The sequence below is a fragment of the Myotis yumanensis genome, unplaced genomic scaffold, assembly GCF_028538775.1.
Source record: "Myotis yumanensis isolate MYYU_CA2020_CCGP unplaced genomic scaffold, mMyoYum1.0.hap1 SCAF_7, whole genome shotgun sequence".
Classification (NCBI taxonomy): Eukaryota; Metazoa; Chordata; class Mammalia; order Chiroptera; family Vespertilionidae; genus Myotis; species Myotis yumanensis.
In genome coordinates, this window is record NW_027223758.1 from 32,352,515 (window position 1) to 32,378,509 (window position 25,995).

The window sequence follows — 25,995 nt, forward strand, 5'->3', positions numbered from 1 at the left end:
CTCACAGGCAGACCATGTGAAGGCTGGAGCTTTGCTGCCACAAGCCAGGGAACTGTCAGAACCTAGGACAGGCCTGGGACAGACCCTTCTCTAGTGCCTTTGAAGGGGGTAAGGTCCCATTGACACCTTGCTTTCAGACTTCTGGTCTCCAGAACTGTGAGACAGTAAATTTCTCTTGTTTCAAGCCACCTAGTTTGTGGGACTTTGTTATACCAGTTGTAGGAAATTCACATACCCCGAGTCCCCATAGTTCAGGGGTGCCAAACTCAAAAGCCTATGGGGTCAAGTAGGTACATAACTAAGTGAGGCCAGTTGGAATGGGGCTGTGGTGACTGGAGTGAACACATACCCTTGGGATGGGGTCACTACTGTACAGACCAGCCCACTGTTGCCATGTAAGCCCAGTGTACCCAGAACTTACAGTTTTTCCAGAGGAGTCAGAAAGCTGAACTTCTATTTGCAATCTTGCTATTATTAAAGGTTGACAACTATTTGAGAATATTTAATATTCTCTTTCAAAATACAATTGCAACAGCAGCATCAGTCACTACCACGACCACAACCACTGCCTGTTTCTGATGTTCACCTTATCGTCTTAAGTGAAAGACTCAGGTTTGAATTTGGTCCAACCTAAATTAAAAAAAAAAATTCTTGGGAAAATTCTGGGAAGATGGCAGCAGGCATGGAAGCACGGTTTTTTGATTTTCCTAACCCCCCACATAAATATACTCATAGCAGATAGATAGCAAACCAAAACCCATGGACAACAATTACAGCAAAACTCAGCAACAAAGTGTTCCCTTTAACTCTAAGTCAGTGGTTCTCAACCTGTGGGTCGAGACCCCTTTGGGGATCGAATGACCCTTTCACAGGGGTCGCCTAAGACCATCGGAAAACACATATATAATTACATATTGTTTTTGTGATTAATCACTATGCTTTAATTATGTTCAATTTGTAACAATGAAAATACATCCTGCATGTCAGATATTTACATTACGATTCATAACAGTAGCAAAATTACAGTTATGAAGTAGCAACGAAAATAATTTTATGGTTGGGGGTCACCACAACATGAGGAACTGTATTAAAGGGCCGCGGCATGAGGAAGGTTGAGAACCACTGCTCTAAGCATAAGCACACTGTGGGGAAACCATCAATAGTCTCAAAACCTGTGGGCTGTTAAGTCCATGCCAGAAGAAGCCAACGTAAGCTATATGCATCTGACAGACACTAAAGATAAAGTAAACCCCAACGCTAACAGGAGTAAAATTGAGCAGGACAGAGATGAGCAGATAAAATGAAGAGAAGGTCCCCACTAAAGCTGGGGGAGGGAACCAGACTCAGAAAGCAAGCCATCATATTTGTTGGACATTATACAAAAGCAACAAAAAAGGGAGCTCTAAGAATTTCAAAAAGTTCACCTGAATTGTGGGGTTATTCTAAATGGTCTCTTCCTAAAACATCCAGGTAAACTAATTTAACATAAAACTTAGCCTCAGAAAAGTATCGAGGTCAAATACCATACAAAAGTATTTTTTAAAAAAATCTAGATCATAAGGTCTCTACAGATAACGAAAGCACTCCAGAGAAACGTATTCATAAAGTAAACTAGAACTGCAATGTAATCCTTCCAATCGAGCTAAAATATACATCAGTGAAAACCCAGAAATTACATTTAGAAATAAAAGGAACACCATTAAAAAATGAAGTCTAACCTATCAGGAACAGAATGAATCAACACAATAAATAAAGAAGGTGAGAATGAGGAAGTTGTTAAATGATCAAAAAGAAATGAAGAAGAGCATAAAAATTTTCAAGAAAAAGTGACATTGGTCGGCAAAGAAGACATATCATATGGAAAATAAGAGTGCCTAAGAGGGAAAAGCAAAGGAAAAGGCCAAAAAGAATAAGTACTAAAAACTACAATTAAAAAAAAACTTTCTTGAATCCAAAAACAAAATTGAAATTATATATTGAAAGAGGACACTACACACCTGATAATATTGACCTTGATTGACCAAGACATATTCCAGTAAAATCACTATATTTTAAAGAAAAATAAACAAATGATGGGTAACTAGGCCAAAAAAGTCCTTACCTAAAGAAAGAATTTAGATTGCCACCAGACTTTTTTGAAAGCAACATTTTATGGTAGAGGAAAATGGAGCCACATATTTAAGATACTCAAGGAAAGAAAACGATAACCAAGGATTTTGTATCCATCAAAACTGACTTTCAAATACAAAGGGCACAAACTGTTAACAACATTTAAGAATTTGAAGAATACTGTTTTCCTGATCCTTTCCTGAGGAATCTATTAGAAATGAGCTTCAGATAACAAAAATAAATAGAAAGATGTACAAATAAAGGCTGGTGGCGAGCATTCATATACACTTCTTCATAGACCCATGACTAGGTGATGTTTGAAAGGAAGAGTATGTAGCATTAAAGATTTAATATCTGATTGTGTAAACTTAAAAATGGGGACTTAAAAACATAGCAAAAATTTTCAATCTGAACTCAGATGAGCAGATAAAATGAGCAGATAATGGTGATAGTATTAGTATTATTCATTTAAGACAGTTGTATGTGTAGCATGGATCAAGCAAATGATTAATTATGGACTATTGCTATCATCCCCTGTGCCATTAAGAACTAGAATTGTCAGTGGGTAAGAAAAAAGATACAAATATATTGAAAAGAAGTTTAATAAACAACCTGAGTTCTTAGCTAGAATTGAAAATACCAGTATGAACAGAGAACAGGATAGCTCTCTGTCCACTGACAAAGACTAGAAATATTGACCCGAGTAGTATCAATGAGCAACTGTAGCATTCAGATCGTGGTCTTGAAATAACATTTAAAAGGAACCAGGACTCGGAGAAATGACTGTTCTGGGTCTGAGGCAGGAAATGAGGGCCTAGAAGAAAAGCCTGGAATATTTTGTCGTACCACCTAGCAGTTTCACTTGATACAAACTCTAATGGAGACATGGTAAAATGACTCAGGACCCAACTTGGACCCTGGTCCAAGATGAGACAAGTTAAGTATAAACCATAAGTGCAAAGGCCCTGTGGCAGGAGTATCGTTAGCGTGTTTTAAACCATCCTCACAAGTTTCTTAGAACCACCCAGCCGGCCTCCCTGGATATTATATCTGGAGCCCCAGTGACTCATTTGGTTGCAATTTTGGTGATTTGTAGCACTTGTTGCTGGGGCAGGATTGCCTCTGGAGTTGTTAACACCTTGTAAATCTGTCCCTTGTAAGCAGCACCATGTGCACATGCTTTGATACAGCTATAATTGTGGTTTTGGGTTTAATTAGAGGAAGCTCCTGGGGGATTAACTATGTGCTAGTGATGGCAGTGAGATCCTCCTGCAGAGGGCTCACACTGGGGGTATGCTCCCGCTGCTGGGATAGGCTGGTCCACCGGGGCCACCTGGGAAATGTGGGGCTGAGCGATGATGAGGGCAGCTGAGCAATCCCTGTTAGGTGGAGGTGGCCACCAGCCCTTCCTCCAGCGTGGGTTCCTTGGGGTGGCAGCAGCTCTGTGGCAGGGACATCAGAACCACTTGCCGCTTTTAATGGGGACACTGAGACCAGACAGTCAGAGTTCCTTCAGGTAAATGCCATTCAAAGCATCCGTGAAACATATTGAACACCTGCTCAGGGCCAGGTCTGTATACTCACCAGAGTTAAAAGAGTAAACAAGCCATGTTGCTGCTCTCAAAGAACTTACGGCATTTTCACGTATTCCGTCTTAGCGGAAGCAGTTCTGAGCTACCAAGCTGGAGACCTGAGGTCTAACCTCCGATTTGAACATTTCTTGGGTAGAAGCACGGAAGGTGCGGTGGGTAGTTTATGAACTCTGAGTATTGCCAGACCTTCCTCCCATTTTTCTCTCTCCTCCCCCACTCCCCCTTCCTTTTCCCCAAATACCTGTATCTTTCCTTCTGTCTCTTTCACTCTTCCAGGCACAGAGACTCCAGCTGTAAATAAGACACCTGTCTGCCCTGGGGGAATCTAGTGGGAAAGACAAAGAACCAGTCAATTTACAAATCAAAGAATTGCAGGCTTGTAGGTGCTGAGAAGGATAAAGATTGTGATGATAAAGAGTAACAGGTGGGTTGGGGTTATTCTTTCCAGAGAGATAACACAAAAACAGCCCTAAAGGATGAGATGGTGCTGGTCAAGCAGAGACCCAGGGAAATAGAAGAGCAGGTGGATGGAACAACAAATGCAAGAAACAGCCAAATGTGTTTAAGCCGGGACAGAAGGAGGACTGGTATGGTTGGAGCCGATAAGCCGGGAGAGAGTGGGATAGATCAGGCTGGGAAGGGGGCCGGGGCTGAGACCTTATGCCAAGGGAGAGGAGAAGTGTTGCAGGACTTTAAGTAGGAGTGAGCCATGGTTTAGTTTATGATGTTCAGGGACCATTCTGGCTGCTGTCTGGAGAGTACATTGGTGAGGGAGTAGGTGAGGTGAAGAGCTGCCGACACCACCCAGGGGAGAGTTGGGTGTCCTGCCCTGATGTTAGCAGTGCAGGTGGAGAGAAGAACAGAACTGGGGGACATGTTCTGGAAGTGGAACTGACAGGGTATAACCAAGGATTGCACATGGGGCTTGAAGGGGAAAGGAAAACCAAGGATAACGCTAAGGATTTTTTGCCTGGACAACTAGAGGGATATACGGCAGGTCTTTGATAACATCATTTTATTCAAAGTCACTTTGTTATGATGTTGGTGAGATGTCCTAGGAACCTAATTCTTGTTTCTATCAATTAGCCAATGGTAATTTGGTTGTGTTACAGGTCCTTTTGCTTCAAGTCACAAAACCTATCCATGATGTTAAGTGAGACTTACTGTGGTTGCAGTCTGCTGAGATGGGGCAGATAAGGAAGTAGCATGTTCCCCTTCAGATGTGTTAACGTTGAGGTGCTTGCAGCTCATCCAAGTGAGTGAGTGAGTGGATACCTTGGGCAGTAACTCGGAAGACGAGTCTGGAATATAAATCTAGGAGGAATGAGCATTTAGGAGGTTGGAGAGCCAAACCAGTGGCTCTCAACTTTGGGTAAGAGTGGAATCACCTAGGGAGGTTTATAAACTCTAGGTACCCAAGATATAATGCAAATAATTAAAACCGGAATCCCTTGGGGATGGGGCCTAGGTATCCGTATTTTAAGGCTCTCCCAGAGGTTCCAATGCACAGTCAAGGCCAAGAACCAAAGCTCTGAATGCTGGTTGCGACAGTGACTGGCTCTCCAGGTGTGGTCTCAGGGCCAGCATCATCACCATTACCTTGTTAGAAGTACGAATGTTCAGGTGTCATCCCAGATGTATGGAATCAGACACTATGGGGTGAGACCCCCAGCCATGTATATATTAACAGGTCCTCCAGGCTACGTGGCTACATGTCAAGATTGAGAAGCCCTGCGATACATGGTGGAGTGGGGAAAAGCCAAGGGCTTGGCTGTGAGTCCCCAGTCAGTCAGTCAGTCAGTCTGCATTTGGCAACGAGGTGGAGGAGGAGCAGCCAGGGCTGCAGAACTTCAGGAGTCAGAACAGGACCATGTAGCAAGATGGGAGGGGTCGACTGGTCAAATAAAATAACATGAATGCTAACAGGGATTCAAATAAATATAAGACCAGGACAATGAACACAGGATGTGTAGCATGGAGATCCTGAGTGGCCCGGCAGAGTCTGGTCAGCCCGACTGACATGGTCACCAGAAGAGAAGGGCTGGCAGGTAGGCATCAGTGGTCTGGGGGCCTGGGTTGTGCTCAGTTAGTATTTCCTGTTCTCTCCGCCTTTGAAAAGTCTGTTGTTAAACAAATGTAAAGTATTATTGCCCCTTCCAATATATTTTTTTCTCTTAATAGGTCGTGAGTGACAATAAAGATTATTGCATAAAATGCTTGGGACCTTCGGAGTGCTATTAGCAAACCCAAGTTTTTGTTTGCTTGTTTGAAATATATTTTTATTGATTTCAGAGAGGAAGGGAGAGGGAGAGATAGATAGAAACATCAATGATGAGAGAGAATCATTGATCAGCTGCCTCCTGCACACCTCACACTGGGGATCGAGCCCACAACCCGGGCATGTGCCCTTGACCGGAATTGAACCCAGGGCCCTTCAGTCCGCAGGCCCATGCTCTATCCACTGAACCAAACCAGCTAGGGCGCAAGCCCAAGTTTTTGCCAAAATTCTATGCGGTAGAAAGGCAGCCCTGGGCTGATCACCCAGGAGCCCAATCTTACCCCCTTCTCCTTTGCTGACTCTCACCAGGGAGGCTGGAGATGAAGGTGTAATTAATACTGATGTCCCCACTTTCCTTACCTAGGGGAGTGGCCCTGTGGCCATGCTGCCCAGGGAGATGGAAGGGGAAGCTGTAGGGAGGGTTCTGGGGAGGATATTTTGTGTCCTCATAAAAAAGACAGGCCTGTGAGAGGAGTTCCTAGATGCCACCCTTCCTTTCAAAGCTTTCTTCTGGCTAATAAATCCACACTTTGTCATGTTTTTGTCCTTGTGTCTGAGTTGAGCATCTGCCGTTTGTCACTAAGGGATGGCTCGCTTATGCAATAAGTAGAAACTTTTGTTAAGTTCTCTTGCATCACCAGTGGTCCAGAGGTTTTTTTGTGGGGAGTTAGAGGTAACCGAACCCTCCAACCCCAGGGGGATAGGCGGGTAAGGCATGGAGGATGCCCGCTGTGGCAGACTACTCAGGAGTCAGAAGCAACGGTTGCACATACATGGAGGCTAAATCTTAAAACATAGTGTTGAGTGAAAAGGGCAGTGAACAATAATATTAATAACACACTACACACAAAAAGCAACATTGCACCTTCTCAAGGACATGTGCATATTTAAAGACATATACCACACGTGTCTGAGGGGGTCCTGGGATGGAGAAGAATTAGAGTAAGGATGGGGCATGAAAGGGACAAAGAATAAAACAAAGGAGGGGCTTCATTCTGATCAGTAACAAGTGTGGCTGGAGCTAAGGCTCCCTGCACCTGACTTCCACTTAGAAGGGAAAAAGGAGTGAATGTGTCTTTGGGGAACCGAGGGGCAGCTCTGTGTGGCTGGGCAGAGGGTGGGAGGAAGGTCGAGGAAGATGAAACTTGAAATTTGAAGTCATTGTGGCTTCTCCCCTGGAGGCCTCTGAAGCTGACTTTGAGCTATGTTTTGTAGACAATGGGGCGCTTTGGCACGCTTTGGAGCTGGAGAATCATGAGATCTGAGTTAGGCTTTCGAAGATCCCTCTCAGCTCTGAACAGTTGGAACGGGGTAGAAGGCGGTGGAGGGATGTCCTTAAAGTTGTACCTATTAAAAATAATGACAGCAGACAGTGTGTTTTAAAATGGCTCTTGGTTGGGAAATGTCAACTGGAGGACTTTGGGTCCCTTGACACTCTCTCCAGATGATTATCTCAAAATGCAAAGCAGCAAGCATGGCTAGTGACTCCGGACGGTGATGGCCACTTAGATGCTCTGTACACGGTGCATGGCCTGCATTTCTCACCGGTTCCTCACGGCACCAGGAGTGGCTGCTCAGACCTCCATCTCTGAGATGTGGGAGAGGAGGCTCAGAGCCCACCCTCTTCACGCAAGAGCAGGCTGGACTCTCAACCCACCCCCTTCCTATTTATTTTCTGTTTCCCAGTTTAATTTTGGGCCATGTTTTTTCTATTTAAAGTTATTTGCTGACAATAGAACTCAGTCCTCAAAGAGACAAAAATACACAGGGTCTCCCTAATGAGAAACAGGGGAAACTCCCTTAGGGAGAGACGGATGAAACAGCTCCAGGAGGACAGAGCAAGATGGGGAGAAAGGCTGGGGCAAGGGATGAGGTAGACCCGTTGGGGTGAAGGAAACAACTGGCTGCTCATACCACTCAAGCAGGAGGGTCCTAATGACCGCCCCCCCTCCCCCCGCCCCCGGCCCCGTGGACTCAGATTTCTGATCTGTAAGATGAGACAGAAAGTAAGAAGGAGTTTGATTCCAGCACAGGTGCAAGAATCTGCCCTGTCAGCTTAACATATAGATCCCCAAGTCCCAGCACAGGTATTGTATTTATTTTCAAATAAACCAGGCCAGTCAGGTGTGTGCAGGCAGAATTAAGCTGACTTTCCAGGGTTCCGAAAAGTTATAAAATTTTCAATGTATCCCTTTTCCTTTTGAAAATAAATTTTATCATCCTCTCCCCCTGCGGACCGCCACCTTGATTACTTGATTACAAATGCATTTCCTTGATGCTAAGACACTTTTCCCTTAGACTTGAACTTTGCTGAAATCTGGAGAAATCTTACAATTTCATGTGGTAGGATTTCCTTCTCTCCTCTGAAACAGTGCTGTCCAGTTGACAAGTCATCTCAACGTTCAGAGCATCATAGAATTAGAGAAGCGTGGCATAATACTCTTCCAAGCTGAGAGTTTCGGGCGAGGGGTCGGGGGGGAGAGGGTCATCACAAAGAAGACAACAAAGTCATCCATAATCTCATTCCCAGAGGGACTATTGCCAGCATTTGGTGACATTTCTTTCTAGTCTTTTGTTTGTGTTGTTCCAAGTCTTTTGCCACAAATAAGGACTCCTTGAGCACCCAGTGGGGACCTAGAAGTACGGTAAGAATTCCAGCCACTCTGTGTGGAGGAGAGACTGTTCCCTGACATAAGCACTGTCTGTCCCGCAAGCTGGACCCGGGCCAGACGGAGACTGCTTTCTGCGAAGCCCCCTTAGAGACTGGCCTTAACTGATGACCATCCTGACGTCAGTCAGCACCCCTCCCCTGCCTCCTGCTGTGTGCTGGTTCCTGGAACAGGTGGTTGTCCTGACCTGGTCAAGCATGTGAAGTCATTTCCCTGCCTGGTAGCATTCATGTACTCGTCCCGGTGAGTATTCCTTGCCCTCCCCCCGCCTGCCCCCGGCCCTTTCTGCAGGAATCCATTTTGTCTTGCTGCTGCCTAAGACGTGTCTCGTGTGTAAGTTTCCCTTAACAGACTATGTCAGTTGCCAGGCTGGAGTGCCCTGTTTCTTGCTTGGGTCTCCGCTTGTGGAGGTAGAATTTCAGTCTCGGGCTTTGCCCTCAGTCGCTCTGTGCTGGCACTTTAGGTACATGACTGCTTCATTCCATGGAACAGCCCTAAGAGGTGGGGGAGAGTATTTCTATTGAACGTGGGAGGACACAGAAGCTGAGGAGGTGAAGGACTTGTCCGAGGGTCATGGTTAGTGAATGGCTGAGTTGGGATTTGAACCAGGCAGCTCTCAGTGCAGACGTCAGTCCGGCCTAAGGAGAGAGAGTTCCTGGATTATGGGTCAGGACTGTGGGGCAGGGGCCTCCTGGAGAATCATGCAGAGGTGATGTTAGCAAAACATGGCTCTGCAGTCCTGGTCCTTACAGATCATTTAAACACTCTGAGCCGCAATTTCCTCATCTGTACAATGGAGATAAATGGTCTTCTCTCAAAGGGGTATAGAAAGGATGAGAAATTATATATGCAAAGTGCCTGGCTCAGAAATAATACTTAATATAGAGAAACTAGAACTGCCAGGGTTTGGATCAAAGCTGTAGAGGAAATATTAGAAGTCTTCCTGACATGTCAATATCAATATAAATAGTCTAAGAAGGGGTGCCTATTTTAGGCAAGTTCTATCTGGGATATTTTGATTAAATTATAGGTGATATATTGGGGGCTTCTATTATTAAGTGATATATATTTGGGGGGAAATCAGTTTGGTTTACAATGAAGGAAAAACAAAATTAGTCTCCAGGTTTTAGGTCTGCAAAAATAGTTTATCTCCTCTGGCTTGAGACTTCACATGTTCAGCTCAAGTTAAACGCAGGACTTCTATCTTTTCAATACCAGGGATGGGTCACAGGTGTCTACACTTTTAAGGGCTTCCAGGCAATTCTGATGAATAGCCAGAGTGGAGCTGGGCCCATCTGAGTCACCCTTGCATGGACCATTGGCCCTTATCTACCCTCCTGATGCCCACAGCCTAGCTGTGGGGATGGGTAGATGGGTGGGTGAGTGGGGCAGGACACAGTAGAGCTGCCAATCCCTGGTGCCCAGGTTCAAGGCCAAGACAGAGGAAAAGACCGAGGTGAAGCTCGGGAGGGGTGTGAGCACGAATAGAGCACCTGCCATGGGCCAGCACCAGGATGGGCCCTGAAGATGAAAGGGCTGGGATCAGGATGTCGGGGTTAGAATCCCAGCTGCCCCACCTCCCTGCTGCTTGTTCTGAGGGGAGTTCCCAATCTCTCAGCCTCTCCATTCCCTGTCTATTAAGCAGGTTGTTGTGTATATTAAATGAGAATATGCAGGTAGGGGCCTCGCTCAGTACCTGGCATATAGCAAGGTTCAACAGATGCTAACTGTTGTTATCATGATCTTCTTGACTCTTTTTTAAAATATTTTTTTATTGATTTCAGAGAGGAAGAGAGAGGAAGAGAGAGATAGAAACCTCAATGATGAGAGATAATCATTGATGGGCTGCCTCCTGCATACCTCTACTGGGGATCGAGCCCGCAACCTGGACATGGGCCCTTGACCGGAATTGAACCTGGGACCCTTCAATCCGCAGGCTGATGCTCTATCCACTGAGCAAACCCAGCTAGGGTGTCTTCTTTATCACAACACTGACCATTCAGTGCTATTGTCTCTGCCATTGCACAGATGAGGAAACTGAGGTTCAGAGATGTTGAGTTGCTTGCCCAACGTTACACAGATGGTAAATGGCAGGGCTGGAGTTCGCACTCAGATCTGTCCGCTTCAAAATCCGTGCCCTTTCCTTTTCTGGGCTGGACAGAGTGAAAAGGGAGACATTTTTGTGAGTGATAATGCCGGGAATTGATCAGCCCCTCCCTGATGTCTGTGCTTATTGGGAACACAAGAGAACCTCCATCCTTTGCTTATGACTCAGGCCACACCAGCCAGACAGGACCCCCAGGAGACAGGGCTGTGGAGGTTCCAAGACTGGAGGTTTTTGACAACTGGGCCTTGTTTGGGGTTAGTTATGTTGGAAAAGTGGAGGGGGACATAGGAGAAATGGTCTCACTCCCAGGCATATGGGAGCCGGCTGTCAGCTAATATGGAAAATGATTAAGACAGCTTAATTTTCTTATTTTTTATGTATACTAATAATGAAGCAGGAGGAATTTGGAGGAGGAGGTCTACAAGGAGAGGGGAAAGTATTACAGATGTTGGAATCACGCACGGGGATGGCTCTGGTCCCGGTGGGACTGCAGCCCTTGTAGCCAGGAGGGGAGGAGGAAGCAGGAGCTAGTGGCCCTCAGCAATGTGGGAAAGCTCCATGGTCTGTCCAGAGGCAAGCATATGTCTGGTCTGGGGCTGGGGGTGGACAGGGAAGCAGAGGTTCCTCTCTGGGTTGATTCTAGTCCCCAAATCCTATAATGACACACATGCCAGGCAGGAGGGCTGGGGGAGCAAGGTGAGTGTTTTCTCAACAGGAAGCATGAAGGGTGTGGGAGGTGGGCTGAGGAGGTCAGTGGAGAACTTGGCCTTGGATGGCTAAGAACCTATGGCCACAAGGCCATCAATGGATGTGGTGAGGCCCAGAAGGGCATCTAGAGCAGGTGGAAATGGGGCTGGCAGGATGAAGAAGCTGGTAGGGGTGAGGAGGACCAACATTGATTGAGCACTTGCTGTGTGCATGAAACTAAAAATTAGAATAGAAATGCATTCATTCAACAAATATTCATTGAGTACCTTCTTGTGGGGAAGCATGGGACTTGGCTGGAAAGTCTGTAAGGAGGATTCTCTGAAAGGTTGGGGGGCCCCTAGAGTCGAGGGGGACCTTACTGAAGGTGGCAGCCTCTGCCTTGACTTTTCCAAACAAGTCCAAACCCCTGGGTGTTTTACTGGAATCTCTATGTTTAGTCTTTAGACATGACCGTGTAGAAGCATGTGCTTTCTCAAGGATACTTACCCTGCTGATTGTATCTAGAGATTAATTTTAGTTCAAGCTGTTGTTACAATAAAAGCCTAAGGAGGCAGATGAACAGGGCAGTCTGGTGCCTCTTGCCAGGCAGCCCCTTAGCCCTCTCTTTCACAGAACCGTGTGTCAGAATAATCCATTTATCTGTCACTCAGGGTCTGCTGCTCAGTCCCGGTACCTATCTGGAGATAAACCAGAGAATAAAACAGACATAATCGCTGCCCTCATGATGCTCACATTCTGGTGGAGGACAGGGACAATGATCACATAAGAAGATAAATATCCTGCTGGGTAAGTGATGACACATGTAAGAAAAAGAAAGAAGGTTCCCTACCATTTACTGAGTATGTATTGGTCTAGGACTCTGTAGCTATTGCTCCTACTTTAATACTAGCTTAGGTTTACTCATCATTTATGTGCTTGGCACTGTTCTAAGTGCTTAAGTGGATGAAGTCATGTGATCCTGACAAAACAAGGAAGGAGGTATTATTATTGTCATCCTTGTTTTACAGATGAAGAAACCAGGGTGAAAGAACTCATTGAGGGTCATGTGTTTGAACCCAGGCAGGAGCTAAGACCTGCACACTTAACCTCAGTTAGGTTGTTGGCTGGAACATTTACATCTGTCTTCTCCATGGGGCCTGGGCTTCCTCACAACATGGCAACTAGTTTCCCAAGACAAAAAGCCAGAGAGATGCTGTATTATTTTTTCTAACCCAGCCTTGGAAGTCATACAGTGTCACCTCTGCTGCATTCTATTCACTGTCAGTCACAAGTCCTGTCCAGGTTCCAGAGGAGGTGAAATAGACTCCCCTTCTTGGTGGAAGAGAGTAGCAATGTTCTTGAAATGCATGTGGGAATAGAAATATTGTTATAGCCATTTTTGGAAAATACCATCTGCCACACTCAGCCACTTGACAGATGGGGGAAATGGAGCTCCCTTCCCTTCCCAAGGAAATGTCTTGTCTAGGTTTACACACAGGCAGAACCCAGCGGTCATGCTTCCTAGTCTCCTATCCTTTGCCCTGGGAGACCCACTGCTGCCCTGCCAGCCTAGGTCTCTGCAAAAGTGAGCCTCTCCATGCTCAGCTGGTGGTGTTACAGCTGGGGTGGTGGGGGTGGAGAGTGGGGGGTGGAAGGAGGGGGTTGACTCCATTTGCAGCTACATGCTGCTTCTCCTTTGGGATGGGCGGGTGGATAGCCCTGGGACAACTCATTCTTTCTTGGCTTCTAGGCTCATTGGGGAGATAGCCCTAAGTTCTGGTCCCATTCCCATCTCAGCCAGAGCTCTGACAACCAGGATGATCTGATTGGCTGAGCTCCAAAGCCAATCTCTGATCCAATCAACCACAGGGAAGGGACCAGGTTATGAGCTAAACCGAGTTACCATGGGTGGGAAGTTCTTGGGAAAGGGAGGAGATGACCTGAAAAGACTCCCCCAAAGTATCTACTAATATCAATAGGCTCCTGCATTAGATTTTGTTCAATGGTTTGTGGATTATTTAGTTTCCCTTGCTCTCCATAACCAACCCATCAGCAAGCCTTTCAGAATATACCCTGAATGAATTTACTTCACTTCCTTCTTATTGCTCCCAGCTTCATCCAGGCCACAATGCTCAATGGCCAGGATGACTACACCACCTCTCTCTGGTCCAGTGTCCACTCTTGCCTCCCTCCAGCTCATCTCTGCACAGCAGCCAGAGGGGTCATTTCAAAATGTGAACTAGATGGGATTTCTCCCTGCTATGGTCCCACTCACAGTGGCTTCCCCTAAAATCTGGACTCATGACTGAGGCCACTGCCTGCGTGTCTCACCTCTTGGGCCATTTATTACGGTCACACTGGCATCCTTTCTGTTCCTCCTGTATGCCAAGCTCAGTCCTACCTTGAGACTTTTGCATCTGCCTGCAGTGCATTAACCCAGTTTGTCATGTGTCACTCAGGTCCCAGTTCAAACATTACAGTGTGCCTTATACTAGGCTAAAGTGCTGTAACAAAAAGACCCTGGAATGTGTGATGGCTCTAGCACACTAGTTTATTTCTCAATTAGGTAATGGGTGTGCCAGTGCGATGGGTAGCTGTCTTCCATGTGGTGATTTAGGGATCCAGGCTCTTCCATCCTGGGGCCTTGCTGTCATTTGAATTCAGCCAGGGGAAAAGGAAAGAACCCGGAGGAAGCTCACTCACTTCTGAAAGCCTAGGTTCAGAAGCGACACTCATCACTTCCGTTCCCATCCCATTGGCAAGAGCTGGTCACATGGCCACACCTGGATGCAGAGAGGGCTGGGATATCTTTTCCCTGCTTGGGCAGCCACTTGCCAGCTCCCCATACATGTGAGTCATGGATTTGGTTGACAAGTAAATACCTTGGCCATGACCACCTTCTCAGAGAGGCCCTCCCCAACCATCTCACCCACGGAATGTTCCTTCTAGCCCTGTCCATCTAGTATCCCAATTTTATTTTCTTCATAGTGCATTTTATTTATCCACTTGTTTATCGCCTCTTTCCCCATCTAAAAGGCAAGTCTGTGGGGATGGAAACCTTGGTTAACCAGTTAGTGCCATATTCCTAGCACCTAGATCAGAGTTTGGCCAATAGAAGATATTTAATGAATACATGTGGAATGAAGGAAAGGACAAATAATTTCAATTTTAACTGTGGGGACACAGAGAAGACAAGTGACTTCATGAAGAGGCATGCTTGGTTAATGGCTTGGCATAGGGTAGGAGCCATCTTCATGCTAATTCTTTTCCTGCTCCAGGGTCGATCTTGAAGTTGCCGATGTCAGGGAAAGGCCAGGCTGCGGTCTGTGAGTTGGGAAGCCTGGGGTTGAGTCTGGCTCTGTCCTGACTTCTGTGTGTGCCCCTTTTCTCTCCTGTATGGGCCTCGGTTTCCCAGTGTGCAAGATGGGGGTGGAGCAGGTTGGGCCAGACAAACTTCCACATTCTTCGTGGCCGGGAATAGACGACCACCCCTGAGTACGTCTGTACCTTCTTTTTCCAACTGCTGACCTTTGGGAGAAAGTCCCCCTCCCTTTCTTTCTCCCGCTCTGTGGGTTTAATAAGGCTTAATGAGGGGCCTGGGTGGGCCCACCTCCTCAGTGGCCACCAGCTCATACTTCCACCCAAGGGCGGGGTGGGGGAGCATGGCTAATAACAGGGTCCTGGTGGGGGGTGAGCTGACAGCCTCAGCTGGCCTTTCTGGGCCTCTATTAACAGACCACACAGGGAAATGTCTTCCCAGGGCCCGTGATTTTCAATTTTCCACTGGAAAAGGCAGCTGGGAGGAGGTAGCCAGGAGGCCAGAGACACTCGCCTGTGCTTCTGTCAACAGTATCCCGTCTGTCCTCCCATCTACTCTTCCACGTATCCATTCACTTAACCACCCCAGTATTCAAGCATCTAAGCATCTGCCCACCTATCCATACACCCATTTTTCTACCTAACTTTATACTAATGTACCCTTTCACCCAGCCAATAATCCGTCATCCACCCGACAACCTTCCATCTATCCATCCATCTAGTCACCATCCATTCACTCCCCTGCCCATTCACCCCTTTATTCATCCTTTCATTCACCACACACACACACACACACACACACACACACACACACACACATTACCTGTCCTTCCTATACAGGGTTATCTAAGATCTATCTGGCACCAATTTTGAACCTTAGGCTAAAATAAAGAGGAATAAATCATTCATTCCATTCCCTTCAGCCTTTGTTTTGTCATATGATGAAAAGTAATAATGAAAAGTATTACTTTGCTGACTATGAGACTTGAGGTTAATCTGAGCTCTGCCTTCATTAACTTTGTGACCTTGTATTTAAGTACAGATGCCCCCTTTCCAAACTCTGGCCTTTGTTTCTTTGAGGGGAGTCAGGGAAGAAGAGAAGAAAGAGAACAGAATGTGCTGGTTTCATGAAGTGCTAGAAATTGAGTCTTTGAGGGATGGTAAGAGCTGTGAATGGGGAAATTGAGTCCTGGAGAGACCCACAGAATCCAAGGCTTCAAGATCCTCTGATGGTAATGATGATAAACAGCAGGATGTACTCGGAGCACTTCCTCTGAGCTCAGGCCACATGGTGCCCCAGTTTGCACAACCCAACAATGGGGATTAATAACAGCTCAAACCTCACAGGGTTGCTGAAAAGATTAAAGAAGTTAAGACACGCAAAGGACCTATCCCTATGCCCGCCATGAGGAAAGTGCTCACTACATGTTACCATTATTCAGAATAACCCCACGGAGCCCTGTGAGCGTGGAGCCTTTTCTTTCTCCAGGCTAGTCTGAGGTCAGACAAGCGGGCCATGGCTGCTGCCTCCCAGCTCTTGTGTCTCTCCAGATAGTCCCAGACGAGTTTGCTCCGAGTGTGGTTTTACTTAAGGCCAGTGCTGCCAAGTGTCGCTGTCAGGCTGTCTGAGAGGGTGCCCAGGAAGGCCTCCTGGGAATGCCATCCTTGTCCTAATTATGCAGAGTTCTAACTGATGTTGCCTGGAAAGCAGGATGCCGGAGTACAGTCAGAGTTTGGGCTCTGCTTCCAGACAGAGATGGGTTCAAAGCCTGCCTTTGCCCCTTCAAAACTGTGAGCATGACCTTGCCCCTCTGAGGCCACTTCCTCGTCTGTACATCAGCAACGTGAACAACAGCTACCTAGTGTACAGTGGGCTCTTACAGTACAAGTTGGATTCTTACCTCCCTGGAATCCATTCCCCCTTCTTCCAAAATTTCCCCTTGTCTCCATTTCCTTCCTGCTCTTTGGTCAGTGCAATCACCCCTCCGCCAACCAAGGTGTGGCACTCCTGGGCCACAGTGACTGGTCCAGACAGATGCTGCTGCCGCCGCCATGTTGCTTCCACAGAGATCCCAGATGCGAAGCCAACTCGACGGGATGCTGAGTGGAAAAATGGAGAGAAGCCCACTCCCATGACTACATTTGAGCCCTGGACCATGCCACACCTGAAGCTCCATCCTGAGCTTTTCAGTCCAGGAAATCCCCTTTTCTCATGAGCTGTTTTCCTGAAACCAAGAGTCAACTGATACAGACACAGTGAATGTGGAGTGGAGGCTGGGGGCTCTGCCTGGGAGCCCCACCAGCGACCCATTCCAGGTGATGGAAGTATCAGCTGCTGACGGTTCCCAGTGGGCGATTGCCCTTGGAAGCAGGGAATTGCCCTGCCCAGGGATCATCCTTTCCTGGGCCCAGCCCCGACCTGATGTGCAATACAAACACTCAACTCCACCCCCCAGTTGGGGACATTTTGAAGGGCCATCTCAGCTCCAGAGCTCCTCGTGGGATCAGCTGAGAGCTGTGCTGCTGCTCCACTGTGTGTCAGCTTTTCTGTCATCCCAGGCCTGTCTTCCGCACTCCCTCACAGGTCTCACCCTGAGAGCCCTCCCTGGCAAACCCCTGAACACCGATCTCCACATGAGGAACCAATGGCAGATAACGGGCATGGCAGAAATTCTAGTACTCCTACAGGGAAAAGGGCGCAGGAATCTGGGAGGGTGGGAGATGGAAAGAAAGCCCAGAACAGGAAGGGTTAGACACTGGCCTGGGCAGAGCTGGGCAGTCCAGTCCTGGGTCTCTGGAATATTCCAGCCTTCTTCCTGCCCTGGTTTTCATGACTAGCCTCATTCCTTAGTGATGGGTGTTGGCTGTGGGGCCTGCCCTTGAGTTTGAATTCCAACTCTGTTTCTGACCCACTGTGGGGCTTTGGGCAAGTCCCTTCACCTCTGGGGGCCTCAGTGGTGCCAACTGTATAATGGGGCTGGGAAAAATCAACAAGGGGTGCTGCAGAGCTCCTACCATAGAGCCCGAGGTCTCTGGGGTGCTCGTAAATGCTTCCTCTTATGCAATCCCTCCTTAGGGATGAGGAAGGCAGTTTACATATCATCCTGCAGGGACACCATTTTTACATTTTACTCCTAAGGCCCCCTTCTCTGCAACCTTAAAGTTTCCCAAGACTTTTCAGAAATCAGAGGAGGTTTGTCCACTTGGAAAGTTTTATTTCATGATGCCCTTTTATTTCATGATGGCTGACAGCGATCAAACAAGAATGAGCCACCTCAACTGAGAGGTTAATGTGTGCCGGGCAGAGCTCTTCCTAAGAGCTCGGTAGAAATGGAACTCTTGTAACCCTGTAACAGGAGTACTATTTTTAAAGAAGATAAACTGAGGCTCCAAGAGGTTAGGCAGCCTGTGAACAATGACATCTAGGCTGTTGGGACATTCCTATAAGCTAATGTCTTCGAATTAGGTCATAGACAAGGGTTGTTGTCCTAATAAAAAGGACACAGAGCAAGAAATGACTCGTTCTGACCCAAGGAGAGTCCAGGAAGAGCTCTAGAGCAGCGGTTCTCAACCGTCTGGCCCTTTAAATACAGGTCCTCATGTTGTGACCCAACCATAAAATTATTTTCGTTGCTACTTCATAACTGTAATGTTGCTACTGTTATTAATCGTAATGTAAATATCTGATATGCAGAATGGTCTTAGGCGACCCCTGTGAAAGGGTCATTCGACCGCCAAAGGGGTTGCGACCCACAGATTGAGAACCGCTGCTCTAGAGGCAGGGCTATGTGAGCTGAGCCTTGATAGTGAATAAAATATGAATCATCAGAGAAAGATTGGAAGGCATTCCAGGCAGTAGCAACTGCTTTAGCAAAGGCCTAGAGCAGTGGTTCTCAACCTTGGCTGCACATTAGAGTCACCTGGGAATCTTTTTAAAATCCTGATTTCTGGGCCTCATCCTCCGGAAATTCTGTTTCTTTGTTACTAATGTTGTGCCCCACCCCATAACAAAGAAACAGAATTTCTGGAGGACGAGGCCCAGAAATCAGGATTTTTGAAAGATTCCCAGGTGATTCTAATGTGCAGACAAGGTTGAGAACCACTGGCCTAGAGGTTCGTAATCAAGCCCCCAACTCATCCAAGTTGCAGCTGATTTCTTTGGCCAGACCCATCTCTCTCTTCTCCCACTCGATTAATGCTGATGGGTAGTGGGGCGAACACCTAACGCTTAATACATCCTCACATACCATCCCCCTTTGGTTACTGACATTGCCAGCACTCTGTGTTGCCTTGGGCTTCCTGATGAGTGCCTGAGCATCAGTGCACAGCAGGTCTAATCATTTATTCACTTACTTATTCAGTCATTCATAATGAATTTGTCTATTTGCTGAACAAACATTTCTCCAGGGCCTCCTCCCTGCCAGGTGCTATGTCAGCATCAAGACAGTCAGGCTTCCTGCGCTGGAGGAGCTCATGGTCTCCTGGGGAGCATGGATGAGAACTATCTCAGCCAAAAAAAATAAAGATAAAATAGCTGGTGATGAAGTCTGTGAAGGAAGCAAGCAAGAGGTTGAGAGATGATGTCAGGGAAATCCTGCTGTCTATACGGTGGTCAGGGAAGGCCCCAGAAGAGAGAACAATCAAGCAGAGGACGGTAAAGGAACAGCCATGAGAAGAGTGAAGAGAAGGCCATTCCAGGCCACGGGAACATCGTGTGTGACAGCCCTGGTGTAGGAAAGGATGTGGCCTGTGGAGGACCTGGAACGAGGTCAGTGTGGTAAGACTGAAGCAAGGCAGAGGCTGGGAGTAAGAGGCGGGGCCAGGCCTTCAGGGCCTTGTAAGCCATGGAGAAGAGCTGGGTTTTGTTCAGTGTGTTAGGAAGCCATTGGGAGGTTTCAAGTGGGAAAATGAGACGATCTCTCAGTTGAAAAGATGGGGCAACAGGAGGTCCAAGGGGTAGATGCTGTAGGCATGTGGGCAAGAGATGTTGGATGTTTGTCCCCTTTCCCTGTTCATTTTTTTTTTTCATCCCTCTGTTTGCACACCTTGGATTCTGTACCTTGGAATGTGATTCTTCCATAGTTGGGTAGTTTGAGCTGAAGGAACATGATCCCTTTGGTCAGTGATTCCTAAACATTTTAGTTTCAGGACCCCTTTACACCCTTAAAAATTATTGAGGAGCCCAAAGAGTTTTTGTTCGTGTGGATTATATCCAGAGCCAGGACTGGGGTGAGTTAAAAGAGCATAAAATTTAAGGGGTGCCCCAAATCTCAGTAATCAAGATAAACATTTTAATGATATTTTGAAAATGCATATTGGAGACTGAGGCAAAAATCAATAATATAGATCTTGTCTTTATTTAACATTTTTTATATTTTGTTCAACATGAAATTAAAAAAAAATATTTTAAATTGATTTTAGAGAGAGAGAGAGGAAGGGAGAGGGACAGAGAGATAGAAACATTGATGAGAGAGGACCATTGATCGGCTGCCTCCTGTACATCACCAACTGGGTTTCGAACCCAAAACCAAGCATGTGCTCTGACTGGGAACCTAACAAGTGACCTCTTGGATTCTGGGTTGATGCTCAACCACTGAGCCACATTGGCTGGGCATTAATTTTTTTACATGACTTTTTTTCATTGATTTCAGAGTGATGGTGCTACCACATATATCAACTATGGACAATTCCACTGAGAGAGAAAGGGGCAAATGATGTCTTAGTGTTATCATGAAAGTAGTTTTGACCTTGTGGACCCACATGCCCAGGGATTTCAGATGGTACCTTAAGAACCATTGCTTTTATTCATTTAAAAAATTTTAATGTGGCCCTAACCGGTTTTGCTCAGTGGATAGAGCGTTGGCCTGCAGACTGAAGGGTCCCAGGTTCGATTCTGGTCAAGGGCATGTACCTTGGTTGCGGGCACATCCCCAGTAGGAGGTGTGTAGGAGGCAGCTGATCGATGTTTCTCTCTCATTGATGTTTCTAACTCTCTAGTCCTCTCCCTTCCTCTCTGTAAAAAATCAATAAAAATATATTTTTAAAAAATTTTAATGTTAACATCATTGCAGGAGTCCCCCTTCCCCACCCCCTTTGCCCACCTCCACCCTCCCCGTCTACTCCTTCCTTGCCATTTACCAAATTATTGCCCATGTCCATGGGGTATGCATATATGTCCTTTAGTTATTTCCTTCGCCTTCTTTAGAATCTCAAGACACAAATCAGAAAGAATATATGCACCCCTATGTTCATAGCAGCATTATTTACAATAGCTAAGACCTGCAAACAGTCCAAGTGCCCATCAGCAGATGAGTGGATAAAAAAATCTGTGGTACATGGGGGAAGGTCAATGGGGGGAAAAGGGAGACATATGTACTACTATTTGTAATACTTTAAATAATACAATACAATACAATAAAAACCCTGTGGTGCAGCTACACAATGGAATACTACACAGCTATAAAAAAGAAGGGAGTCTTACCCTATGAGACAGCATGGATGGACCTGAAGAATATGCCAAGTGAAATAAGTCAGTCAGAGAAAGACAAATGCCATATGATCTCGTTAATATGTGGAATCTAATGAACAAGAACCATTGCTTTTAATGCAATTGTTTTAAATTATTTAATTTTTATTGAATTTACTGAGGTGACATTGGTTAATAAAAGTATATAAGATTCAGGTGTATTATTCTATAATGCATCATCTGTATATTGTATTGTGTGTTCACTACCCCAGGTCAAGTCTCTTTCCATCACCATTTATACCCTCTTCTACCTCCCCCCAGCCCTTCCCCTCTGGTCATCACCATGCTGTGGTCTGTGTCTATGAGAGAACCATTGCTTTTAATGGAACCAAAACCTTTTCCAGGGAGTTCCCACCCTTTGGTCTTAGATCTGGCCCTGAGGACTCCCCCTGTCTTTCCACTGCCTTCAAGATGCTCAGCGCCTGAGAGGCTGAGCTTCAGAATTCATGCTGCTTTCCCATCTGCTCCAGGCTCAATCCTCACAGTGCTCAGGGTTCCCATCCACCTCTCCCCTGGCTCTCCTCTGGACAAACCCCACTTGGTTGATGTCTCTGAAAGGCTGAGAGGCCCCCAAATAGGGCCTGCAATTCCAGGTGGCCTGAGTGGCATGGAGCCCCTGTGGGCTTATCATCTCGCCCTTTAGACACCCATCTCTGTTCCTGCCCCTGGGTCCGTCCATCCCCCCACCACACGCCCCATGGTTCCTGTCCTCCTCCCTCCTAGGCTGGTGATTGGAGTGTTCAGAACCTCTCTGGGCTTCCTCTGGGATCCTGGGGAGCAGGCACCGAAAACCTCCACTGTATTAAGCTGGCTGCTAGGAGGCCAACTCCTGAAAATTCAATTTGTCAGTAATATAAACAGGATATGGAGCCTGGCGAGGGCAGGCGTGGAGGACAGCAACTGAGGGGGAAGAAAGGAGGCAGCAACCTGCAGGGGTACCGGTAACGTGGTCACATTCCTCAGCAGCATGAAATCCCACCACTAATCACAAACAGATCCCGGCACGCCCAGGGTCTGCCTTTCTTTGTTCAGTAGAATCTCTCTCTCCAATACCGCCGCCAAGTCCGCCAGGCTCTGCCTGTCTGTGGGCCTCAGTTTCCTTGTCTGCCGTATGAGAGGGCTGCACTTGGGTCTAATATCCCAGAACCCAAACTTCTCTTGTTTGAAGGCCCCCAAGAGTGTGGAATTCCAGGATTGTAAAATGCCTGGGTTTTATGATGCAGAATTTGATAGGTCAGTGACGGTGTGGGTGCTAACGTGCTTGATTTTAAGATTCAGTGGTTCTCAGAGTCTGAAACTTTCTATGACTCTGACATTCTGAGTCTCTGATTTTTAAGTGTCTGAGGCAGTGCAGTGTGCCCTAAAGCCAGACGGCCTCGGTTTGTCTACTGCCAGCCCCACCCCCACTAACTGGGTGACCTTAGGCAAATTACACATGACCTTTGGGTGCCTCGATTTCCACTTCTGTAAATTAAGGGCATAGCAGTAACTGTCTCATGAGTGGTTGTGAGGACCATCTGAGTTGATGTTTGTAAACAGTGTCTAGAGCAGTGGTCGGCAAACTGCGGCTCGCAAGCCACATGTGGCTCTTTGGCCCCTTGAGTGTGGCTTTTCCACAAAATACTACGTGCGGGCGCGCACGTACAGTGCGACTGAAACTTTGTGGCCCATGTGCAGAAGTCGGTATTTTGTAGAAGAGCCACACTCAAGGGGCCAAAGAGCCGCATGTGGCTCGTGAGCCACAGTTTGCCGACCACTGGAGCATTAGTAAGTGCTCAATAGATGTTTTGCTCCAGCCTTTATTTTAGATTGGAAAGTTTCTACAGCCTTAGAGTCTGAGATGGGTGATTCTAGGCCTCCAAGATGCCAGGGTTCAAAGTTTCAAAGAATCCATTGTTCAAAGATTCAGTGATACACTGGTTCTGGAAGTTAGCTGTGAACATATGTGTTTTGATGTCCTTGTCCCAGGATCATGGGAGTTTGCCAGGGCAAGCTGAGGAGTCTGGCACTTTCAGCCACCAACCCAAAGAGCATGACAAGCTTGGGACTCACAGCCTCTGAAAAGTACCCTTCTCTGCCCTCAACACCCACGTGCACCTGGAGATAACTTGACCTTCTGGCCAAAAGTTCATTGGTGCTGACTGACTCCTGGAACTCATGGAGACACAGGAAGACAGTTACCCCCAGAGCTTGGAACTCCCTTCCTGAAGAACCTCCTGTGGCTCCCTACTGTCCTTACAATTTATATTTCTCAGCCTGGCTTTGCCCAGCTGGCATGGCTCAGTGGTTGAGCATTGACCTATGAACCAGGAGGTCATGGTTTGATTCCCTGTCGGGGCACATGCCCGGATTTCGGGCTCGATCCCCAGTGTGGGGCGTGTAGGAGGCAGCTGATTAATGATTCTCTCTCATCATTGATGTTTCTATCTCTCTCTCCCTCTTCTTTCCTCTCTGAAAGCAAATAATACTATATTAATTTATGTCCACTTCAAGGTAAGTTGAGGTCATCTGCAATGGGGAAGGGGGAATTGGGATAGTTCCTTTGGAAGTTACTTCTAGGTCCATGCACCTTTGTTCAACCGTTTCTTTACTCCACAGATATTTATTAAACATCTACTATATGCTAAGCTCTGTCCTAGGCTCTAGGGACACAAGAGTGAATGGAGGCAGACAACATCTCTGCTCTTGGGAGCTCACACACTCACTTCAGGTCTCACTCACTGTAGAGCATGTGCTCAGAGGGTGAAGGCACAGGCCATTTCCTGACCGTGGAACTTTGGACCAACACTCTGAGCCTCATTTGTAAAATGGGCCAATCACACCACCTACTGCATGGGGTTGCTGTGAAGATTAGAAGAGAGAGTGAAGGTGAACACCTCAGCACAGCGTCTGGCACACGCACGTCTGCAATCCATAGGAGCTGCTGCTGGTGGTGGTGCTGCTGTTGTAACTTGATTTCTATCCCCAGCTCCCTCCAAAGCACTTAGTGTGCGGGTTAAAAGCCAGACAGACCTGAGCTCAAGTCCTGGGATGTAAAATGGATATAATCATAGTGCCTGCTTCCCAGGGCTAGCTGCCTGGCATGCTGGGCACACCCAGCTGGGGCTCAGGATGTAACAAGAACATATTCTCACTTCCCACTAGCTCTGTCTGAGAACTCATCCCAACCAACCTCACTGCCCACATCAGTTCTCACATAGCTCACAACCTGACACCTTCCTTTCCCCTCTGGGTCCCAGTGTCCACCACATAGGGCCGGGGGGAAATCAGCTCTAAGACATAGGCTGAGACCTTTAGGCATGATACAGAAGGCAGTAGGGAGCCAAGGCTGGCTCTGGAGAGAGGGGCTCTCCAGATGAAGGGCATCCTCTGTCTTCCAGTGGCTACTCTGTACCCTCTGCATCTTGTCCTCATAGCTGCCAGGGCCTCCCGCCAACTGTTGGCCATGAGTCCCTGCTGTGTCTTGGGGTTAGGTTATTTTTTCATTAAGTTTGCAATTATTTTTAAAAATGCAAGTCCCATTGTGACGTGCTGAGCTGAGAAGACTGGAGGGTAAAGCTTTTTCCCTGCCTGCGGCCCGTTGGATCCCCACCCTATTCTGAGTGAAGGGGAACATTTTCGGGGAAATGAACAAGGAGGCCTTGATCGTTTGGGGACTTTATGAACTTGACCTTACCCCCACTCCATACCCCACCCCGTTAACAGGCTTGGTCGCTCTCCCTGTTAATTAAAGGGGAGACTAGTTTCCAGGACATTTTCAGCTCCAGCCTGGCCTGTGCCCACATCCTTTAGAGGGAGGCCATGGTGATTGGGTGGCTGGTGGCCTCAAAGGTAACAATTTGTCCTGAGATGGAATCCACTCCCCCAAATAAAGGGACTTTGTATTCTTTTCCTTTCTCATAGCCCCCTGGCCTCCAGGGAGGTAGTTATTAGAGGGGAAGCAGCTGTGGTTCCTCGAGAGAAGGGGCTGCCATAGGAGGCAGTGCAAGACCCACTACCTGCACCAGCCAGACTGACTGCCCCTGGGCCTCTGTCTGTGTCCTCAGAGCTCCTGCCTTCTCATGAAACCTGTGCGTCCATGCCGTCATTCACTCCTGCACTCCTTCACTTGACACCTCTTTATTGAGCATCTAATATACTAGGCACTGTGCTAGGCACGCGGCATAGAGCAGCAAAAAAGAAAGACTCCCTCCATCACATTCCAGTGGGTAGACAGACACTAAAGATGAGTAAGTCAATATGGGATCCATTGCCAGGCAGCCAGGTGAGAGCAGAGGTAGGAGGGAGGAAGTGGTGGGAGGGCAGGAGTCCTCTCTGAGGAGGTGATATCTGAGCACTGGCTATGGGGACAGTGGCGCTTCTGCTGTAGCAAAGTCACACAGGCCACCCCCCCCCCCCCTCTTACCCTCTCTGTGCTTCTGCCACGGCTTCCAGGAGGGCCTTCCCTCTGCTCTGCCTGGCAAGCAATGACTTGTCTGGATTTTCCTTAATATATAATTTGCTATGTTATTGACAGTGTCCAATGCATTTGTAAAAGCAGAACACAGAGCTGTCTGGGTTACATAATACATGCTGTCCAGTGAGTTTCACGAAACCCACATGGCTGATACACTTCTCTCAATATAACGGTGCTTTTACCATGGAAAACGCTAACAGAATGGTAATTCTAAGATGGCAGACTACAGGCATTTCCACCCCCTTCTTTATTA